The 23,236-nt window shown below is 46.3% G+C and overlaps 1 protein-coding gene and 2 non-coding genes across 3 annotated transcripts in view; 1 reads left to right on the top strand and 2 right to left on the bottom strand.

Annotated features, from left to right (window-relative positions):
- LOC141419461 (doublesex- and mab-3-related transcription factor C1-like) overlaps nt 1-23,236 on the top strand; it is a 54,938-nt gene that overhangs the window by 9,555 nt on the left and 22,147 nt on the right. The window lies entirely within an intron of this gene.
- On the bottom strand, nt 9,775-9,881 carry LOC141420043 (U6 spliceosomal RNA). Its single transcript, XR_012444752.1, has one exon. It is a non-coding gene; the product is annotated as a U6 spliceosomal RNA (small nuclear RNA).
- Nucleotides 22,300-22,406, bottom strand: LOC141420042 (U6 spliceosomal RNA). The gene has a single exon (XR_012444751.1). It is a non-coding gene; the product is annotated as a U6 spliceosomal RNA (small nuclear RNA).

Below are 23,236 nucleotides of genomic sequence, written 5' to 3'. Positions count from 1 at the left end.
TAAGTAGGAAGAATCTTCCCAACTCCTGGAAAGACGCCCATACTCACAGGGAGAAAGGCCCAATTTTGTCTAGTGTCCATAATCAAAGTCCAGTTTTCTTTCTGTGCATTTGTTGACATACGAAGAGACCACCAGGTGGCAGGATAAGGCTAGAAAACTGTCCCCTCAGAGACCCTGAGCCCCTTATGCTGGGGTTTCTGAATAAATAATAAATTTTCTCAGGCAGCAGGATCAGTCCTGGGAATCCCTCCCAAGGTCTTGCTCTTTAGGGTATTCTAGGCGTGCCCAGGGCCTGGTTCAGGGTTTGTGACTTCAGTGATGATTCCTAAAGCAGTGACAACAGTGAGCTGGGTCTCTGGGCGTAGGGAGTCACCCCCCCCACCACCACCACTCCATTCATAACCCTGGGATTGGTAGTCAACTGCTTTAGCAGTTGCACCTGTCAATATGTCAGGGGCCAGTTGCACCTGTCAGTATGTTAAGGTAACAACATCCGTGATTTGGACATCAGGGAAGCAGAGAACCAGAAGGTCAAGGTCAGCAACAATATCTTTGCCAACAGCTGTGGACTGAATTGTGTCCCCTCACAATTCCTATGTTGAAGCCCTAACCCCCATGTGACCGTATTCAAAGGTAGAGCCTTTAGGGGCGCTTCAGGTTAAGTGTGGTCATAAGAGCGGGACCCTGCTTGGAGAGGATGGATGTCCTTATACGAAGAGACACCTGAGAACGTGCTCTCTTTCTCGACATGCACACTCACGTTGTGGAAAGGCCATGTGAAGGTTTGGGGAGATGGAGGCAAAGCATGAAGCCCTCATCAGAAACCACACCTCTGGGAAACGCCTGGATCTTGGACTCCCCAGCCTGCAGAGCCATGAGAAAATAAATTTCTGTTGTTGCAAATCTTCCAGCCTCTGGTATTTTGTCATGGCAGCCGGAGCAGATTAATGCACCCTCTTGGGATTTCTCTAAGAAATGGGTCCAGGGCTGGTTTGGGTGGCCAGGTTGCCTACTCCTGGAGAATGATGCGGGACGAGGTCACCAACCCTGCTGACCAGGTTGGATTTTCTTTTCATTCTGAATCTCTTTGAAGAACGTAAGTTATCTCTGTGCAAGTGTTTCAAATGGACCCAGAGTTCTAGGGAGAGTCCAGGAGGGGCTGTAGCAAGACTCTCCTACTGTACGTACCTACCATGCCAGCCCCCAGCTTCATATGGTGCAGAGATGAACAAGAGTGTGGGGATTGAAGACACAGTTGAATGTTTTCATTTGGAGTGGTTATTACAGGGAAGAGGGTTCAACTGGATCATGTCAGTCTTGAGACTGGACAGGATAAATCATAGGTAATTACGTGTGTGAGAGCAGCGGGTGTATAGGAAGATCTCGCTGAAATGCCATTGACTCACAAGCAGGTTCTCAGAAGCTTCTAGAAGAGAGGAAGTCATTCTTATGATTACAAATAGCAGTTCTTTTTCATAAAACACACAAGACACGGTTGTGTCATCTCCTTTAAATATTGTCTTGCTTACAGAAACAATCCTACTGGACGTTCTCACCAAAAACCACCCTAACGGTACAGATCAAATGGTAGCACCCCTTATCTCCTGCACTCCATCACCACTGCCCTCACCATCTATGTAATGTGTGTCTTCAAGAATTTATCAATACATGGGGGATGCCGCTCAGTGGCAGTGCACTTGCCTGGCGTGTGCGAGGCCCTGGGTTTAGCTTCCAGCATCACCAAAGGGAAAAAGGTTCATCTTTCAGGAAGAATTCCTCACTACTGCATTGACATACATCGACACACTCTTGTGGATACCCACGGTTCTGCTATTTGTGGCCATACAAAATGTTGGCTCATGCTGCAGAATCTATATGGCATTTGTCCTTCCCATTTCACAAGAACTCAGAGTGACCTTTGCCTGTCAATTCATGGAAATGTACCCCAACGTTCTCAACTTCTGCATAGGGGTATAACTCGTGTGCCACTATTCTTTTTTTCCCTAATTCCATCTGAATTTATTGAGTTCTTTATGTGCCAGATACTTTCACTAACATCATAACCAATTCAACTTTATTAGCATAAATTAATTATACAAAGGTGCTTCATTGTGATATTTGCAACATGCATAGAAGAAACTGTAATCAAATTCACCCCACCATTATTGCACATTTTAGTCACTCTGGCTCCTACCCACTCATTTTATCATTTTTGGTGGATTTCATTGTGCAATTTTCATACCTATGTCTATATCTATATAGTATTCTGATCATACTCACCCTCACCCTCCCCATCCCCGGCACCCTCTAATTCCCCTCCTCCCATCCGGGGGTTACCACCCCCCAAACAATCCCCCATTTGCAGTCATGTGATAGTACTATTTTGTCAGGTCTAGAGTCCACGTCTGAGTGAAAACATGCGATATTTGTCTGTCTGATGTGCCATAATTCTTTATTTCTACACATAAGCACCTTTCTCAGGCTCCTGGTTTTATTGTTATCATTTCTAATGTCTTCAAATGTTTTTCAAGTATCCATGTTTCACAGAGCCTGCATTTCTCTGGAAAAATCCATGGAAATGGAATTGTAGGGTAAAACCCCACATTTAAACAAGTAACCATAGGTCAATGAGTCTCCAAGGAGGAGGAAAAAATCTCCTACTGCCATGAGCAACATAGGATACTATTTGTTGTCCTTCACCATTGCTCTTGATATTGTTTGTCCTGAAAGAGTTGCCAGTTTGATGCGGGAAATATGAGAGGTGTTGAGATAAATGCATCCCTGAAATACAGAGTAAATTTCCCAGGCTAGTCAGCCCTGGAGGTCGTACTCAAGGGTGGTCTCCAGGGGCCTGGGCCCGGAGAGACCACGAAAGGCACCAGGACACCAGAAAGTGATGGAAGTGCAGGGGCCATGAGAGTGCTCACTCAGTCAGGGCATTCCCCAGCCCTGGGGGATCATCATGGAGTCAGTGTAGTGTTCCAGAGAATTCCATACCTGGAATGAGTGAGGAAAGAAGTTAGAAGGGCAAAGAGGAGAGGAAGAGTCGTGGATGTGAGAGAACAGGTGAGTAGGTGACGTCATAAAACTGCTAATAAGCAGACCCAGGTTTCTATTCTGTGCTTGTAGAAATTAAGCTTGTCTCCCAGAGGCAGCAAGGAGTAGAAAGTTGTGTCCCACAGATACCCTGAGTCTGTGGCCACAGTTTTTGAGAGGGAGGGTGATCACTCAGGACTGGACCAGCTCTCAAGAATCTTCTAGGGCATGTCCAGGCATGGTCTGGAGCTTGTGAAGTCTGCCCTGGGACATAAGACTGATATGTCACCTAAATCCTGTCCTGGGGAATGCTATTCATGCCACCCATTTTGTAGCTCTGGGCCATGAAAGGTGACAGTTTGGGGCAGGATGAGAGGCCGGGCTGGTGGTTTCAGGCCGTGTCTAAGGGCATGGAGCCAAGGGGTGCCCAATGGAGACCTAGCCCTAGGGCAGCTGTGCCCTCAAGGGTCTTGCTACTAGGCGATGGGCTGGCAGTGCATGTAGCTGGGAGTGTACCAGTCCCCTGAGCCACAGGATCACAGAATGTGCTGATGAACGGGAATTTGGAGATCACTTAGTCAAAGGTTTCATTTTTCACATATGGGAAATGGAAACTCAGAAAGGTGTACCACCTTGCTCAAGGTCAACGAGAGGAAATGAATCTCTCTGGTGAGAGTCAAGTGTGGACACTGTGGCTGTGATTGTAACTGACACTAACAGATAAAACATGTCTTCCCCTGAAGCAGAGAGGGTCCAGAAACCAAAAGCCTTTGCAAATGGTCATCAGGGCAAGGAGAGCCCAAGGAAGGTCATGGAAGCCAGACTCCACAGCCAGAGTGGTGTTCAGGTGTGAGGCTGTGTCAGTGCCTAACCAGTGTCTGGTACCTTCTGGGCTGGTTCTGTGTGTGTGTGTGTGTGTGTGTGTGTGTGTGTGTGTGTGTTGGGGTGGGAAGAGAGGCGAGGGCTTCTTTTCTCCAAGCCCTACTACATTAACACCTTTCAGTGACACTCGGGTTTCTACTGTTGTCTGCCCAGTGATGCCTCCTGCCTTCTCATCTCAACGGTTGGAGGGTGACGCCATCACATCCAAGGGTCTCTTTCCAAGCACTGTTGTGAAGGGAAGAAGGGAGGAAGGGGCTTTCAAAAGCTCCTCCCTTGACCCTTGACCGTTGACCCTTGGCACTCTCTGTGGTCCGTGCAGTATCCCATCCTCTGCCCTACTTACATATGGTCAGCCCAGATGCGTTTCTGGTGGTTTTATTTTATTAATTAACTAATTTTTGGTGGTACTTGGGTTTGAACTCAGGGCCTCAGCGCTTCACGCTTTCTAGGCAGGTGCTCTACTACTTGAGCCCCTCCATCAGCCCAGATTCATTTCTAGAATGCCAAAAAAAAAAAAATGCCCTCAGCACCTCCAGGAAGGCTGCTCTCAACACAGGCACAGGAAATGGCCAGTTCTGCTGGGTGGGATTCAGTCCGCTCCATATTGAAGGGAATAGAAAGGATCCTATTCACCCTTGTTCCAGGACAGAGAGTATACACACAACAAAGCCTTAGTGGACAGACACCCAGGCCCAAAGTTCATTCCTTTTGTCAACAAATAGTAAGAGGCTCTCTGTTCAGTACGAGTTGTTCCCGAACAAGCAAGGCTGTGCTCCTGCCCAGGAGATGATAGTCTGAGTATGGGCAGCCATGCAGATAAACCTGCCAGAGGTGACAGTTCAGTGTGCAAAATGTTATGATAGACAAGAGTACACGGTATGTGTATGCACAATAGAAGCAGATCATGTGCCCAAGGGCTGTGGTGACCTGGTAAGAAGGGAGGGTTCTTTAGAGGAGTAAGAACGTAGAGATCCAAAGGATGCTCAAAAGGGTGAATAAAGAAGCTGAGTGCCAGTGGCTCACGCCTGTAATCCTAGCTACTCAGGAGGCAGAGATCAAGAGAATCGCGGTTCAAAGCCAGACCCAGGCAAATAGTTCATGAGACCCTTTCTCAAAACACTCATCATTAGACAAGGACTGGAGGAGTGGCTCGCTCAAGCAGCACTAGCACCTACCTAGCAAGTGTGAGGCCCTGGGTTCAAGCTCTGGTACTGCCAAAAAAAAAAAAAAAGACTGAATAAGGACAGTTGGTTCCAGAGGAGATCCATAAGGATAAAGGCCCTGAGGCAAAGCCAAATGGAAAGTTGTTTTGGGAGACTGAAGGCAAATTTTAGACATGCTTCAGTGAAACCTGAGGCTACACTAGAAGAGCAGAGTCAATATTTTCAGAAGGCGGTTGTGAGGAATAAGTGAACTTTCTGTTCCAGTTAGATAGGGACCCTTACACGGTCATCTCACTTCAGTGTGGGTGATGGAGAGGAAAGTCTCCAGGGCTGCCAGGAATGTGTGCTGGACTCCTGTGCCTGTGTGTAGACCGGACCTTCTGGGTGCACCACTTCCACGGCATGATGGAGAAGCTGGAATGGCGGCCACCAAGCCCTAGATACCAGTGCCCAGATCCTGTGCTCCAAATCCCATGGGAGCTGGAGGCCAGCACATAGAGGACATTGATAGGGCTTTATCTAGAATACAAGCAGAACAACAATAGGGAAGGGCTGGGTTTTCAGCATGGGTGAAATGAATGAAAGGAGGCAGAATTGCGGGGCAGGATTTTGGAATCAGGCACCTGAGAGACAGGAAGTCAAGGAAGGAGTGGGGAGGGAGAGAGGGAATTGCAGATTGAGGAAGGCAGAAGGACACAGGAGGGGAGAAGGGAGAGAGGGAGGTAGGAGGGACAAAGGAGACATTTGGTCCTTTGCGTACGAGATATGGCCTCACCCTGCATCCTGATAAGGCTGCCTCCCTCACATCAGAATTCTTTACAAAAGTATCCACTCTCATCTGCCTCCCTTCCAGGAGAACAAATGCTTTTGTGCTGCATGCTGGGAAGATGTTCTGCCTGCAGTTACTTTTTGAACACTGGACCCTCCCGAGTGGCTGGGGAGCTCCAGAGAAGAGGATATAGGGTCCCAGACCAACGACACTAGTAGTCCTGCCTGTCATCTGCTAAAGGCCTAGTGTGTACCAGACACTCTGTCCTGTGACTTACATGAACTGGTGCTTGTTTTCGCACAGTCCTGCAAGTTGAGTGTCAGTCAAATTTCACAAAAGTGGTGAGGTCAAGGCCTCATGTGATTTGTTCAAGGTCGCGCAGACAACTAGTACCAAGGCTGCAACTTCCCCTGAGTGTGACTAAAATGTGGGCACACCCTGCACCTCCTGGCACCTCAGACTCCCTCCAGGTCTGTCAGGCCTTCCCTGTTTTGCACACAGTCCACGGCCACCAGCTATTCCTCCTGTCTTACTTCATGTTGATGGATAGATAACCAATTACCCCAAGCTTAGCAGCTTAAAAGAATGAGCAGTTTATCTCTCTGAGTTTTGTGGATCAGGGCCCAAGGCATGGCTTAACTGGGTCCTCTGCTTCCAGGCTGTCTGAGCCCAGGCTGCAATCCAGGTGTCAGCCCTGGCGCAGCGGTCGGATCTCAGGGCTCCACTGAAGAACCATTCATGTGCGTCCTGGCAGATTCCACTTCCAAAGGCCTCAATTTTTCCCTAGCTGTTGGACAGAGATGCCATCAGCTCCTTGCTGGCTGCCCTTGTCGATCAGTCGAGCATGCGGGAAGAGTCGGAGAGAGAATGAATGCCTGCAAGATGGAAGCAGAAGTCACACTCGTATAACCACACTCATACCACACTAAGTCCTGCCCCACCTGGATGTAGTGAGCCCTTCAGCTGTCCAGCACCTTGATGGAGTGAATGGCTGAGGGGGCACCTCGCTGTGTGCTGTGTGGTCTTGTGATCTCCTCCATCCAGCATGACCATTGTATGGGTCTTCCCGGACTCTGGTCTGCCAGATCCTGCCTTCCAGCCAACCCTCACCAGACATTCCAGGTCACTGAGCACATGAGTTGTGACAGTACTTGACAAGGTGCCAACCCCCTCCCCTCATGTGAGCAGAACCCTCCTGTCATTTGGGCAGAGTTGGGGCCCAGATGTTGCTTCTCAACTCTCCTGGAAAAATACATAGGCACCTCAGCAAAAAAAAAAAAAAGAAACAGAAAAAAGAAAAATAAAGGTTATAGGTGTGAGAGGGTTGGGTCCTGGGTTGTCTGTGAAAGCTGCTGAGATGTGCCAGTTTTTGCCTTCTGAATTGGGATTCTAGGAGGAGTCTCCCATGGTCACGGGAAGCATCCAGGTCTCTCCTAAGGCAATATAGAAGCTCCCATGCCAGAGAGGGAGCTGCTCTGGAACTTCATGGAGCTTTGGCAGTATTCAGACACCCAGAGTGGGGGAACCTCCTGCAGGGAGGACAGGAGTGCATATAGGTTGGACAGGCTTTATCTGTCTCCAAAATATTTAACTGAAATCTAAGGGAGATCTGAAGAGCTTACTGCGCAGGTAGTAAGTAAACAGTGGCAGCTGCTGTATTACTCTCTGTTTCTCTGTGGATTTGATGTGACAGTAGGACAAAACTCTAAAAGTGGGAAACAGAAGGCAAGGGGTAGGCTCTAGTGGCTCCTGCCGTCCACATCTCCAGGTGCGTCTGGGAGGCACACACATTAAGTAATGGGGCATGGGGAACGCACGATTCCCAGGAGCCAAAGAGATCCATCAGGCACGAGGGCCAGAACCACAGGTGCCAATATCCCTTGGCACATCATCAGCAGGAGCAGATCAGTTCCAGAGCAGCTGGGCCTTTTTTCAGGACCAGCAAGCAGACTGGCTCTTCCCCTGCTGCTATTTTATTACAGTACACTCCAAAGGCAGCTTACAAAGTGACAAGGTATCAGAATGGGAGATGACAGCCTGAGGTGAAGGACGAGGCCATGTGCTCTGGGACTCTCACTGGGGGCAGGGAGGAGATTATTGTGGTTAGAAGAGAATTTAATGCTTCCAGATCCTTACTGTGGCTTCTGGGGCATCTTCTCTCCTTCTGACCCTACTACATCCATGAGCCTCAACCCACAACCCTCTGCCCTGGCCCTCCAGCTACCACTCAGCCACTGCCCATCCTCCTCACTCAATGAAATATTTGAGGACAAACAGTTTTCCATCCATTATCCACACAGCAGTGGAGCTAAAACCCTATCCTTCCAAGGCAGAGGGGTAGCGGCCCAGATTACTGTGTAATTACATCCAATTACTGTCCTTTGTCTCCATAATGAACCACTCCAGCCACTTTCACCAAAGCACACCAACCCAAACCACACAAGGTAGATATCCCTGTGCACAGGGATGACAGATATTATGAAAGAATACCAACTGAAGCATGTATTTCATACTTTCCAAATCAGATATTCAGAAAGTGAGGACCTGGGGACTTTAGAGGAGACCTGAGTTTCTGAGTCTCCAGTTTCCCCTAGGAAGGAAAGCAGAGAGACAAGGGGGCCCGTTAGGAACCATGAGGAATTTGTCCCTGGACTGGGGTGAGCTGGGACAGAAGGGAGGCTGCTGGGCTTGGCTATGAGCAGTGAGAGAGGCAGAGGCCGGCTTTCACCTGAAGGACTCGGTCGCACGTACCAAGGCTCTCTGCAACCAGCCCTTCCCAAAGCTTTGCAGAAGATGGAGCTCCCTGGGCCAGCCTGTGCTGTTGGATGTGTTCTCTGGGGTGATGACAAATAAGTATAGGGCGCTGTCTTCAGCTGAGCCAGTCCTCTTCTTTAAAATAGAGAAAAACCTGCGTGGATTGCCCTGGCACTGTTTCAGTCATTTATCAAATTGATAAATTTGATATTGAGAGCCACTATGGGCACAGTGGGTCCAGAGTTAGGCTCATTGCACATAGAAGTGATCTCCTGCGACCCAGATCCCAGCCCTTCTGGGGCAAATAATCTGTCACAGCGTAGAGAACTCAGACTCAACAGGCCTGCGAGTTTGCTCTCCCCTGAAAGATGAAGGGTTAAGCTGCTAGGCCTGCCACGCTAGGGCCCCTCTCTGGGGGCCGCAGGAAGATGCAGCTTATGACTCCGCAGCAGCAGAGTTCCAGAAACCTTCAGGGCCTCCCGAAAGGGTGATGTGCACATAGTGTCTGAAAGGACTGTATGCCAGAGGCCAGCACAGCTTTTCATCCCACCACGGGTAAAGAAGCTAATGTGCGGTCCCCTTTGTGAACTCCATTCCTGTCCCTGTCTTACATTGCTCCTGCTCCTCCTGCAGATGAGTACTTGTATTCATGCAGTCGATACATTCTCATCAACTCCTTCATGCACTGAGATGCCTCCTGTGTCCCTTCCTCTCTCCCACTCGCCTTAGAATCCTTTCTCACCAGGCTTCCAGCCCCACCCTAACACATGACTAAATGAATTATTGAAAGTGATGGTTCCTAATGTTTACATTACTGTTGACTGTAAACCCAAAGACTTGGGGGAAGATGGATTTGTACATTGGTAACTTTAAGCTTTAGTGAATTTGAATCCCAAGTATGTGTCAGTCATACTGTTCCATTTCCCAGCTCCTTGCTCGTGTCAATAAATTCAACAAGTAGACAGGGAGGCTCCGCCTGATCTCCCAGATTGCCCCCAAATTCCCAGGGACTGGAGCCCCAGGTCTGCTAAGGATCTATAATCAAACTCCAGGTGTCCCTTCAATGCATTAGTGAAACCCAAGGTGGGCACTGGAGGAAACATAATGTAGAAAACGGTGTCTTACACAGACCTTGAAGCCCTTGGCTATCATTTTATTTTTTATTACTTTTCTAATATGGAATGCTTCATGAATTTTCCTGTCATCCTTGCACAGTGGCCATGCTAATCTTCTCTGTATCGTTCTAATTTTACTGTATGTGCTGCCGAAGCAAGCAACGGCTATAATTTTAAATCAGGCTACTCAAATCAAAGTAAGGGTTCAGCCCTGGGGAACTCTCCAGGGTCCTGACCTTGAGCCTGCCCTAGGGTGTAAACAGAGCTGGAAACCCGCTTTCTAGAAACCAGTGGCGGGCATTGAGACCAGACAAACGGCTCTAGCATAAGAAGTACCAGGTGGTTTGGGGGTTTTTGTTGTTGTTGTTGTTGTTTGTTTGTTTTGGCAACAGTCTAGTTATGAAACTCAGGCTGACCTCAATCTGGTGATCCTCCTGCCTCATCTTTCCAAGTGCTGGGATTAGAGGTATGTGCCTCCACACCTGGGAGAAGCATCAGCGTTCACCACCCTGTCTCTAGTTCTGTTTTGTAGCAAGGGGAAGAAAGAACGTGGAGTTGCACAGTAGGATAAGTGTTCTAAAGTTGGTTAACCCCTGCTGAATGTTGTTCCAAAAATGGGCACCAGGTCACAATACCAGCAATGGGACTTCATTACATGAGACCCACCTGCTAACATTAAAATTTTTAGTGTTTTGTCAATTCGCAGTTTGAAAAATGGAACGTGGTTTTTATGTTCTTTCCAGTCTGCTTATGACATGGCACTGCTCCTCCTTTCGTCTTGGCCATTTTTCATTTCTACAAATGGCCCACTCACATTCTTTGCTCCCTTCTTCTGACATTCTTTGTTCTTCTGTAAGTGTCACTGACTTGTCACATCAGAGTTCTCTGTGTGTTGCAAATATGATTTTTACTCCAATGTAATTGAGGAAGATGTTTGCTGTCAGTCTCTACTTTCAGTTTGCAGCTTATTTTCTGTATCTTCTCTTGTGGATGCTTTTCATTTGGGTGACATTGTGGTTGATGCTTTCAGTCCTCACCCGCACTATGTGAAGCTGGAAAGATTGTCCTCAAGTAGAAATCAAGGTTCAGATGAGATGTGGCACTAGCCCTCAGTTTCTAATGTTATATGTCAACATTAAGTCCCTTTTGCACCTGTCTCCTCCCAGGCATAACTGGAATGACACATGGCACCAAACTAGCCCCCTTCTCTGTTCATAGGAGTGGGCCTCTTACAAACCCCAGAGGGCCAGGTCTTGCAGAAGGAGGTGCTGGAAAGAACACTCCAGCGAGAGTCAGGAGATCTGGGGGCCAGGGCCAGACCCACCACTAGCTGTGACTCTCACTGAGGTACGGATTCTCTCCTGGCTGTTCCTCTAACACTTTTGAGCACTTTTGAGCTGCTGCTGCAAGTGTTGGGGAGTGGCGAGTCCTTTGATCTCATCTGAGATACCATGACCTACAGCAACCATTTTGGCAGCCTATGAATCCTCTTCCTAGCTATCTCTCAGCAGAGTAGGTATTGTTAATACCGTGATTTTCATGCATACACTGATAAGGAATTCAGCTCAAAAACATAGGAAACTCATGCAACTAGATAGCCAAAAAAAAAAAAAAAAGAAAGAAAAAACCAACCAAACAAACCCAATTTACAAGTGGGCTAAGGACTCACATAGACATTGTTAAAAAGAAGACCCACAGATGGTCTGCAGGTATAGGAAAAAGTGCTCAACACTAATCATCAGGGAAATGAAAATCAAAATCACAATGACATTACCTCACAACTATTAGGGTGGGTATTTCAAAGGATAAGAGATAAGAACTGGGGAAAGTATGGAATAAAGTTAACCATTTTACAGTGTTGGCTAATGTGAATTGGTACAGCCATTAAGGAAAACAAGACACATGTTTCTCAAAAAGTTGAAAGTATTACAACCATAGAATCTAGCAACCCCTGTTGTATATATATGTGTATCAGTAGCTTGAAGTAAATATCTTCATTCTCTCGGTTAGGCATCATTACTTACAATAGCTGTACAAGTGTCTGTCAATTGGTGAATAGATAAAGAAAATGTATCCTCTTTTTCTGTAAACACACATGTACACACACACGCACACACAATGCAGCATTATTCAGTAACAAAAAGATGAAACTCTTGCTATTTTTGTGTCATTTCCAACAACACGGATGACATTATGCCAAGTGCAGTAAGTCAGAAACAGAAAGACAAATGCTCTATCGTCTGACTTCAATGTGGAATCTAAAACAGTCCCAGTCAGAAAAGAAAAGTATAAAATAGGGGATACCCAAGTCAGGGAAGCACAAGGTAAATGGGAGACGCCGGTCAAAGGGCACAAACTTTTATTTGTAAAAGGGCCTGGGGCATGACTCAAGAGATGGTGCGCCTGCCTTACAGCACGAGAGAATGAGTTCAAAGCTCAGTATGGGGAACAAAAACTGAATGCATTATGAGATCAACGTATACCATAATGACGGTGCTTTCCATTATGTAGTTACACATAACTCATGCAATCTATGAAATATGGTACATAGTATATATATTGAACATGTTTTAAAGATACACACATTGAATCATATTAATGCATGAATTATATATTTGGTTACATATAAACGTACATACGTATATGTACATACTTAGATTTGGTTAGTGCTTCTTTGTATACTTGAAATTTGCAAGGGAGTAGATCTTATATATTTTCGTCACAAAGGAAATGTGGTGACACTGTGAGGTGAGGGATTTGTGGTTTAGCTTGGTCATGATAATCATTTCACCTATGGAATCATCACACTTGTATGGCTTAACAGAGTAATATTTTTAATTGTCAATTACACTTCAAAAAAGGCTGGGAAAAAACACCAACATGCCTAGGAGACGGTGACTTCCTGAGAACCTAGGCCAAATGGTCCACAAGTGCTGGCCCGAAAGAAGAGGGGACACCCATCCTGGAGCAGGTCCAGAGCACAGGGTCCCACAGGCTAGGAAAACAGCAATGTTAGTGGCAGATGAACAAAGAATCCCTCACATTCCATTTGCTGGTGCATTGGCTGGGGAACTATAATTTTTGGCACTGAGATTTCTAACAGAGTCCCCTCCACAGAGTTAGGATGAAGGGCCCCCTGTGCTCCAACCTCCGGTATAGCGGTTCCTTGTCCAGAGGAAATTATGTTGCAGTGTATCTCAAGGTCACCCCAGGAAGGCTGTGTCTGAAGGCCAACTGTTACTCCACTGGCCTCTGTGACACTTGGTGTTGCAGTTTCTCACAGGACCCCTCCACAGAGTTAAGATGAAGGGCCCCCTGTGCTCCAACCTCCGGTATAGCGGTTCCTTGTCCAGAGGAAATTATGTTGCAGTGTATCTCAAGGTCACCCCAGGAAGGCAGAAACTCTCCTCCCATATGGGGAGGAACACTCTGTAGTTGGAGGCAAGGCAGTCTCTTGCAGAGTCTCTGCCTTGAGGAGGGGTAGGCGTGTTTGAGAGCCCTGGGCCTGAGGCCCTAGCATAGGATCCACAGAGTCTTCCTCCACGTGCCTCGCCCCCCCACCCCCTACATAGATACTGCCCAGGCCTTCTCACATGAGAAGGCTGCATGCACTGCAGCGGAAGAGACATGCCATTCATTCCCCACTCCTGCCTGCAAGGGCCCAATGAGGGTCAGCCCTGTCAGTGGTAGGAAACTCGCAGGTACTTGGCCACCAGCCCCTGAAGCCACAAACCCCTTCCCCGAGCAAGCAGCCTTGCCTCAAGTAGGAGGGTGGGCAGGCATAGAGGGCTAAGGAAGACGCCAGAGCACCCCTTCCACATCTCCCCAGCCCCCGAAAGGGGCCGCTCCCTAGTGCACCTGAGGCTGTGGTCGGTGCAGAAAGTGACGTCAGATATCATGGCACAACAACTGTGAAGTGTGCGGGCACATTTATTTCAGGCTCAGTGACAGAGACACTGGGGAGAGGAGGGGCCTGCGGCAGCAGAGGGTCTTGGTCACTCTTCTTGACTCTGTGTCTACAGCTTGTGTGGTCTCAGCTTTAGAGTGGCTGGTATCCTCCCCTGAGAAGGAAAGCAGAGTGGCAAGTGTACCCTTGGGAGCCCTGGGAATTCAGTACTTGCCTGGGGGTCCCTTGGTTGGACAGGAAGGGTGGGCTGGCCTTGGTTATGAGCAGTGGGAGAGGCACAGGGTGGCCCCGAACTCTTACCTGAAGGACTTGGCCACATGCGCCAACAGTCTCTGGAAGCGATGCCTCCAAGCCCCTAGGGGACGCTTTGGCTCCTGGAGCAGCTCCTCCATGGTGTCCCACAACACAGCACGTTCCTCAGGGTCTTTTCGTGACACTTTCACATTCTGTAAAACAGAGTCAGTCGCCTCCTGCCTACAGGGCCACCAGGACTGCAGCCACTGTGATGTGCCTCCCCAACCTGGTACTTGGCATAGCGTGGTGACATGTGCAGTCTGAACCCCACGCCCCCGTGGAAGGTGACCATGACCAAGGAGAGGAATGAGACTTACCAGGTGAAGAGGTGGCAGGAAGGGAGTGAAGAGCATGCTTCCAGGCGTGTGTGACGTGCCAGGAGTGGCCAAGAGAACTTCCTTGAAGAGATCTGCTAAGCTGCCCACTCTGCAGGGTACAAAGTGGCCGAGGCCCACCCCCTACATGCCCAAGCCCGTTACCCCTCCCACCTTTCCCTCCTCCCACAGCAGAGTACACTGTGCTCAAGCAGTGGATACATTTCTGGTATGTGACATCTCCTCCATCCCTTCCTCCCAAACTTCCCATCTTTCTTTCACTCCTTTTCTTCTGCCCTCCGGACACCCGAGTAGGCTCAAGCCAGGTTCCTGCTTGCCGAACAGAAAATTCAGAGGTACTCAGGCAGAAGGTGAGTTCTCATTTGGTGGGAATGACACCGACAGGAGTGATTATGTAGCCCTCCTCACACCCCAATATGAGTTGTAGAATGACATCTGTCAAGGCCCTCAGGAAGTATGTGGTCAGAATAGGTCATCAAAGCAAGGAGAGTGAGCTGGCTGAGGCATCCAGGATCCAGACCGACCCTGGTTTTCCTATAGAGGGCAGGTGAGGCTCTGTCCCTGTGTCAGTCAGCATGTGGTGGGTGGTGGATGGTGGACAGGTATTTGGGGGCCTGGAGGGCTACGACAATATGAGGCAGACCGGGCACAGGTCTGGGCTGGGCTGAGTAGATGCCTGGCAGCAGAGGTCAATGCTTCTTGTTGCCTAATCCCACTGACTCAAATCCCACCCCTGAGGCTGGATTTCACGTGAACCTGCCAAGGGATGCGCCCCTCCCCCACTTTAACACCAGTCTGTGGGGTGGACACCACTGAGTTCAGGGGAACCCCCTGCAAGCAGCACCCTCAAGGGGAACAGGAAGCAGGTAGCCTCAGGATTTTATTTGTTCTTTAAAATAATGGTGCTGTGTGGCAAAGCATCTGTCACATGCCCCTGAGGATACACGGCTGATGTTTTCTGTGAGCCTCTCATGGGCCGTGCCCTGATCCACACCCAGCTGTGGCTTCAAGCCGGCCTATAAGGAAGAAGCCACGAAAGGCACGAGTAAAGCAGAAGGTGATGGCAGAAAGTTTATGAGGCAATGGGAGGACTGAGGAGTGGCAGTACCCCTGGCCCTGGGACTTGAAATAGGGTTAGTGAAGATTTAGTAAAGGAGTCATGTCTGAAATGAGTGAAGAAAGCAGTTGGCCTAGAAAGAGAGGAAAGGGAGAGCATCACACCGTGTTGGCTCTAGAAGACACCGTGGGCTTTTGCACCTGACAATACATGAGCTCAGTTTTCTGTTCCAGAAGTTTGTGGAAGTGAAGGTGAGTCGTGAGGTTCGGGTACCGGATTAGGAAACCGGGCCTCACTGAGACATCAAACTCTGGCATTTGAAACGCAAAACTCTTTGTTTTTCAAACTTGTGGTAAAAGAACACTGATTACTTTTCCATTGTTGCTCATGCTTTTTTACATCCCGACTTTTCCATTTCCACTCAGGTCAATGATTTATTTTGAGTTAATATGTGAGGTATTGAGGTTTGTTGCTTTTTTCCTTAAGGACATCCACCTTTCCCAGTACCAATAGTCAATTTAATTCTCTCAGAGCTTTTGTAGGTCTCTTCCATTTCATCCATTGATCCATGTATCCTGTCCTGAGGTAACACAAGGCTGTTGTGATCACCACCCCTTTCAGTCATATCGGGAGCTTTGGGAGTGTAATTCCTCCTAGTCTCTGTCCCGTGCATTACCATAGAACTTTGAGAAATGGCTTTTCCTTTTAATGTTGCCCACGACAGAACTCTAGACCAATTGCTAGAGAATTGATATCCTGACCCTTTGGGTCTTCTGATCAGTTAATGTAATATGCTTCCCTTTATTTAGGTCTTTACTTTCTCTGGGCAATATTTTATAGTTGTCTCTGAACAGGTCTTTTACTTGTTCTCTTAAAATTCTGAAGAGATACTTCAGTTATTTTACTGGTATTATAAATGGCATTTAAGGCAATTCTGTCTCCAATTATTTGCTCCTAGCACACTGAAATCCAATGGGTTTTGTGCATATGGCCTTTGTATCCTGCAACTGTGCTAAGTCTTTTACGACATCTGGGCGATGATATGTTTTCTCCTGGAATACGTAGTAGTATTCTCTAGGTAAACTATGGTTCCACTTGTAAATGAAGCTTGTCTTTTACTTCCTCCTTTTCAATCTGCAGGCCTTGTATTTCATTTTCCTGCCTCATTGTGCCACCTAAGGAGGGCCTCCGGTATAATGGTGGGTTCACACGGGGAGAGTCTGTGGAGAGAGACATTCTGCCCTACTCTCCACCCTATGGCAAAGCCCTCAGTCTTTCACCATTAAATATGATGCCAGCAGCAGGTGTGTCAGAGAAGTACTGGGCTAGGTTGGTGATATTCCCTTATGATCCTAAGTTATCAGGTCTTTTCCAAATTTAATTATCAGGAATGTGTGCTTTCTGTTACTAACTTAATTTTCTGTCACATACTTGACAATTACTTTTCTTTTCTCTTATTCCACGAATGTTGTAAAATTAATTGGTGGATTTTTCAATGCTACAATGACCTTGCATTCCTACAATAAACTGTGCTTGCTAATGGGTTGTATTTTTCATACACCGTTGAATTAAAACTGCTAGAATTTCATGAGAGAGGTTTGCATCTAGGTTCATTAGGAATACTGGTCTGTAATACCATTGTCTTCACGTGCCAACTTCTTGGACTTTTTTTTTTTTTTTTTGGTATAAATGTAATGCTGACCTCAGAAAGTGAATTGGGAAGTGTTCCCTCTTGTTGTGTCTGAAAAAGCTCTTGTCAGACTGCTATCAGTTTTTAAAAGTATTTGATACTGGTCACCAGCGAAGCCATCTAGGACTGAGATTTCGTTCATGAGAATATTTTGAATTACAAACTCATTTCACATCTTTTGATGGCCCTTTTTGCTTCTCAAGGCCTTTCCTGGTCACTGTCACTTCATTGTAACCAGGATTGAATATCTTCTTCCCCCAAAGAGTCTCCTGGCACGTTTTACATGGGACCATAGATCCTTTTGCCTCAAAGTGTCCCTAGGTCTTCAATGCCCTGGCACTTTTCTTCCACCTCGGCACCCTCCACTGGTATGGCTTCTAGACTGAGATTTAAACAATGCTTCTGTTTCCTGTGTGAGCGCTGAGTCAGGCAAGTCAAAAAGTGTTCCCTAAGGCAGTCCACCGACAGTCTAGTATCTGCTGAACAAACCCCTCACTTCTTCTGTATTAAATGAAGTAGGTAAGAATTGGGCCTTTTCCACCCAGCGGATAGATGCCATGAAGGGCAGAAGAGGAGACAGGGCACACAAAATCGTGAGACTTCCTACCATTTGAATTTGGCTTTTTCTCGATTTTTCCATTCTCTTGATTGCGGTGGAATTTTGAATGGCTCTCAGATCTCCTGAGTCTCGGGTGTTTTGTGCTGACTTTTCTCCATGGGGGTGACAAGAGTCTGGAGTTTCCCTAGTCTCCCATTTTACTGACCCCACTCATGATTATACCTTTAAATTTGATTATGATTACAAACACAAATGAATCGTACAAACTATGGGATGCATTGTGATAATTCCATGTATGCATTGATCACGTCCACCCACCAGTCTCCTACCCTCCCCACCCTTCCCTCTCCCTGCCTCACCCGACCCCTTCCCAGTCTACCATATTCCTTGTTCTACCTCAGGCCGTCTTTGTATTTATTTGTTTTTCACTCTGCACATGTGAGAGAACACATGTGATATCACTTTTCTATTTCTGGCTTATTTTGCTTAATGTGATGCCCTAGGCCAATTCTATCTGTCTGCAAATCCCATGGTTTCGCTTTTCTTTATGACGGAATAATACTCCATTGTTTATATGTATATATGATACCATGATATAAAATATACACATATATGCATATGTATTCAATTTACTTTATGCATTCATCTGTTGATGCGCCTCTAGGCTGATCCCACATCTCGGCTATTGTAAGTAGTGCCACAATAAAGGTGTCTCTTGTGTACTGACCTCATTTCCTTTGGGTGCGTACCCAGGACTGAGAAAGCTGGATCACTGGAACTGGTAGTTCTAGTTTAACTTTTGGGGGAAACATCCATACTGCTTTCCTTACTGGCTGTGCTAATGTATACCCCCCACTAGGAGTAGGTAAGTGTTCCCTTTTCTCCACATCCTTGCCAGCAATTCTTAATAATGGCCATTCTACTTGGAGTGAGATCTAATTTCACTGCAGTTTTGATTTACATTTCAACGATGGCTACAGATTTTGCGCATTTTCTCATGTATTTATTGGCCTTTTGCATTTCTTCTTTTGAGAAGTGTCTGCTCATAGGGCTGGTGGAGTGGCTCAAGTGATAGCGTGTCTGCTTAGAAGTGTCTGCTCAGATCAGTTGCCCATTGTTATTGGATTATCATTTTATTCTTGTCAAGTTTTAGGCCTCTTCAGATGTTCTGGATATACCTTTGCATAGTGAGACAATTACTTCAGTCAAGCAAATAAAAGTACCCACCTCTCCACATAGTCGCCGTTGTTTTCTCCGTGTGTGATGTGAGCACCTGAATTACTCTCTTGGTATGCTTCCAGTACACATTCCTTGTGACTAGAGTCCACATTCTGCACGTGTCATCTCTAGACTCATTCATTCCACATAACTACAACTTGGTATGCTTTGGTCACTATCTCCCATTTTTCCCCATCTCCCTGTCCCTGGCAACCACCATTCTCCTTTCTGCTTGTACATGTTCGGCCATTTTAGATGGCACCTATAAGAGAGATTCTGTTGTATTTTTAGTTCTGCATATGGCATGTTTCTCTTAGCATTATGTCCTTGAAGTATACACATATTTTCACAAATGCATAATCTCTCTTTTATGGCTGAATAATACCCCAATATACTTGTGCCACACTGTCTGTATGCGTTATCTGTTAGTGACACTAAACAATATATGTGTGTATGCATATAATGTGGGTGTTATGCGTAAATCAGCAAATGTATATATTTTCTATGTTAATATATGTTATATAGCCCAAAACGTATACTTTGAGATATATTATACATAACATCCATTAATATACGTTAATATAAATGTATACGTAATGTGTAGCATATTGACCATATGGCACATTAGATTATCGTTACTTCTACATCTTATACTTGAATGTTTGTAACCTTTTACTAACGTCTCTCCATTTTTCCAGCACCTCACCCTTGGCGACCACTCTTGAACTCTACTTGTATAATTTCAATACTTTTTGTTCTGCATCTACTACCATGTCATGTAGTAGTATAATATTGCATAATTTAATGTCATATAATTAACATAAGATATGATATGATATAATATGATGTCATGTAACATAATCCCTATATGGTTTTTGTGGTGGGATTATTTTATCCTTTCACATTCAAACTACTGGCGACTCTTGAGTCTAAAGTGTGTCTGTTGTGGCCAGGATACAGTTGACTCGTGCTCTTACACAGCTTGCTTTATATGGCTGGGCTCAGTATATTTACGTTTAATATAATGAACAATAAGGTCGGATTTATGCTTTCCACTTTTCTATTATCCTGCTTACATCCAATGCTCCTCTGTCTCTCCACTGACGCTCTTTTGTTGTTGTTGTTGCTACCAAGATACCTTCTCGATGTACCCTGTCTATTCTCGTTTTGTTTCCTGCATTGGCAGGCTTTCTGTCACTGTGACAAAATCCCTGAGAAAAATCACCTTAACAGAGGAAAGATTTATTTTGACTCATGCTTCAAAGGCTTCAATCTAGGGTCACTTTGCTCCGTAGTTTCTGGATCTGTAGAGGGACAGAGCATCATGACGGCAGCACGTGTTGGAGCAAAGCTGCTCGCCTCCTGTGACTAGAAAGAAAAGACAAATGGATAGTGGGGCCGGGGGCAAGATACGCACCCAATAACTTGCGTCCTCCAAGTAGGTCCTGCCTCCAAACGTCTGTAACACGTGCAAACAGCCTAGGAAATCATGAGCCTACAAGGGGATTAAAATCCGTACATGAGGTCAGAGCCCCCATGATCCAATCACTCCCCAGGCCCCACTTTTGAACCCTGCTGCACTGGGGACCAAACCTTCAACACATGAGATTTGGGGGGACATTTATAGTCCAAACCATAAACTTTCCTCACTGTATTTTTGAGGTATGTTCTAAGCGGTTGACACCCACGGGTGACAGTTAACATTTTAACATAAAAGAACCTAGTTAGATTAATACCAACTTAATTTCAATATTCTATCGTCTTGGGCCCACTGAAGCTCCAGACCCTCCTGTTCCTTTGTGCTATTATTGCCATAAAATTCTTCATACTGCTAATTTTTTTCATCAGGATATGTTCCTTATAAAGGGGGGGATGCATTGTGACAATTCCAAATAGGCTCATATTGGACAGTGATTAGATCACCCCTACCATCTCTTTCCCCTCAACCCCTCCCCGCCCCACTTAAAACTATTGCAAAGAGGTTTCTTTGTTCTATTTTGTATAAGTACATGAAGTCTATCAACCTTATTACCTTAATCTCCTTCGTTCACCTTTCTCCCTCCCACAAGTACCCCCCACGCTGTACCTATTTTATAGTCCTGTCTCTCATTATTAATATCTAAGTTGATGTTCAAAGGGTTTTCTTAATGTATCCCTGCTGTGAGTGTACTTTACTTTGGTCCGTTCAACCTCTTCCATTGCTCTGCCTTACCCTTTAACCTCCCACCTCTCCCCCATTTTTCAGCAGCTTTCAAGACACATCCTTATATCCTCTACCCTCACAGATGTTATGTTTTACGATATTGTTGAGGCTTTATCATTCTCTTTTCTTTCTCTCCTTCCCTGAGTTCCATAGGGTAGTTCCACTATTACAACCGTGAGTTGTAAGATGGAGCTCCCTGGGCCAGCCTGTGCTGTTGGATGTGTTCTCTGGGGTGATGACAAATAAGTATAGGGCGCTGTCTTCAGCTGAGCCAGTCCTCTTCTTTAAAATAGAGAAAAACCTGCGTGGATTGCCCTGGCACTGTTTCAGTCATTTATCAAATTGATAAATTTGATATTGAGAGCCACTATGGGCACAGTGGGTCCAGAGTTAGGCTCATTGCACATAGAAGTGATCTCCTGCGACCCAGATCCCAGCCCTTCTGGGGCAAATAATCTGTCACAGCGTAGAGAACTCAGACTCAACAGGCCTGCGAGTTTGCTCTCCCCTGAAAGATGAAGGGTTAAGCTGCTAGGCCTGCCACGCTAGGGCCCCTCTCTGGGGGCCGCAGGAAGATGCAGCTTATGACTCCGCAGCAGCAGAGTTCCAGAAACCTTCAGGGCCTCCCGAAAGGGTGATGTGCACATAGTGTCTGAAAGGACTGTATGCCAGAGGCCAGCACAGCTTTTCATCCCACCACGGGTAAAGAAGCTAATGTGCGGTCCCCTTTGTGAACTCCATTCCTGTCCCTGTCTTACATTGCTCCTGCTCCTCCTGCAGATGAGTACTTGTATTCATGCAGTCGATACATTCTCATCAACTCCTTCATGCACTGAGATGCCTCCTGTGTCCCTTCCTCTCTCCCACTCGCCTTAGAATCCTTTCTCACCAGGCTTCCAGCCCCACCCTAACACATGACTAAATGAATTATTGAAAGTGATGGTTCCTAATGTTTACATTACTGTTGACTGTAAACCCAAAGACTTGGGGGAAGATGGATTTGTACATTGGTAACTTTAAGCTTTAGTGAATTTGAATCCCAAGTATGTGTCAGTCATACTGTTCCATTTCCCAGCTCCTTGCTCGTGTCAATAAATTCAACAAGTAGACAGGGAGGCTCCGCCTGATCTCCCAGATTGCCCCCAAATTCCCAGGGACTGGAGCCCCAGGTCTGCTAAGGATCTATAATCAAACTCCAGGTGTCCCTTCAATGCATTAGTGAAACCCAAGGTGGGCACTGGAGGAAACATAATGTAGAAAACGGTGTCTTACACAGACCTTGAAGCCCTTGGCTATCATTTTATTTTTTATTACTTTTCTAATATGGAATGCTTCATGAATTTTCCTGTCATCCTTGCACAGTGGCCATGCTAATCTTCTCTGTATCGTTCTAATTTTACTGTATGTGCTGCCGAAGCAAGCAACGGCTATAATTTTAAATCAGGCTACTCAAATCAAAGTAAGGGTTCAGCCCTGGGGAACTCTCCAGGGTCCTGACCTTGAGCCTGCCCTAGGGTGTAAACAGAGCTGGAAACCCGCTTTCTAGAAACCAGTGGCGGGCATTGAGACCAGACAAACGGCTCTAGCATAAGAAGTACCAGGTGGTTTGGGGGTTTTTGTTGTTGTTGTTGTTGTTTGTTTGTTTTGGCAACAGTCTAGTTATGAAACTCAGGCTGACCTCAATCTGGTGATCCTCCTGCCTCATCTTTCCAAGTGCTGGGATTAGAGGTATGTGCCTCCACACCTGGGAGAAGCATCAGCGTTCACCACCCTGTCTCTAGTTCTGTTTTGTAGCAAGGGGAAGAAAGAACGTGGAGTTGCACAGTAGGATAAGTGTTCTAAAGTTGGTTAACCCCTGCTGAATGTTGTTCCAAAAATGGGCACCAGGTCACAATACCAGCAATGGGACTTCATTACATGAGACCCACCTGCTAACATTAAAATTTTTAGTGTTTTGTCAATTCGCAGTTTGAAAAATGGAACGTGGTTTTTATGTTCTTTCCAGTCTGCTTATGACATGGCACTGCTCCTCCTTTCGTCTTGGCCATTTTTCATTTCTACAAATGGCCCACTCACATTCTTTGCTCCCTTCTTCTGACATTCTTTGTTCTTCTGTAAGTGTCACTGACTTGTCACATCAGAGTTCTCTGTGTGTTGCAAATATGATTTTTACTCCAATGTAATTGAGGAAGATGTTTGCTGTCAGTCTCTACTTTCAGTTTGCAGCTTATTTTCTGTATCTTCTCTTGTGGAT

The sequence above is a fragment of the Castor canadensis genome, chromosome X (genome assembly GCF_047511655.1).
Source record: "Castor canadensis chromosome X, mCasCan1.hap1v2, whole genome shotgun sequence".
NCBI classification, from domain to species: domain Eukaryota; kingdom Metazoa; phylum Chordata; class Mammalia; order Rodentia; family Castoridae; genus Castor; species Castor canadensis.
Note: the sequence above shows the minus strand (reverse complement) of the source record. Positions and strands in the feature narration are given on the sequence as shown.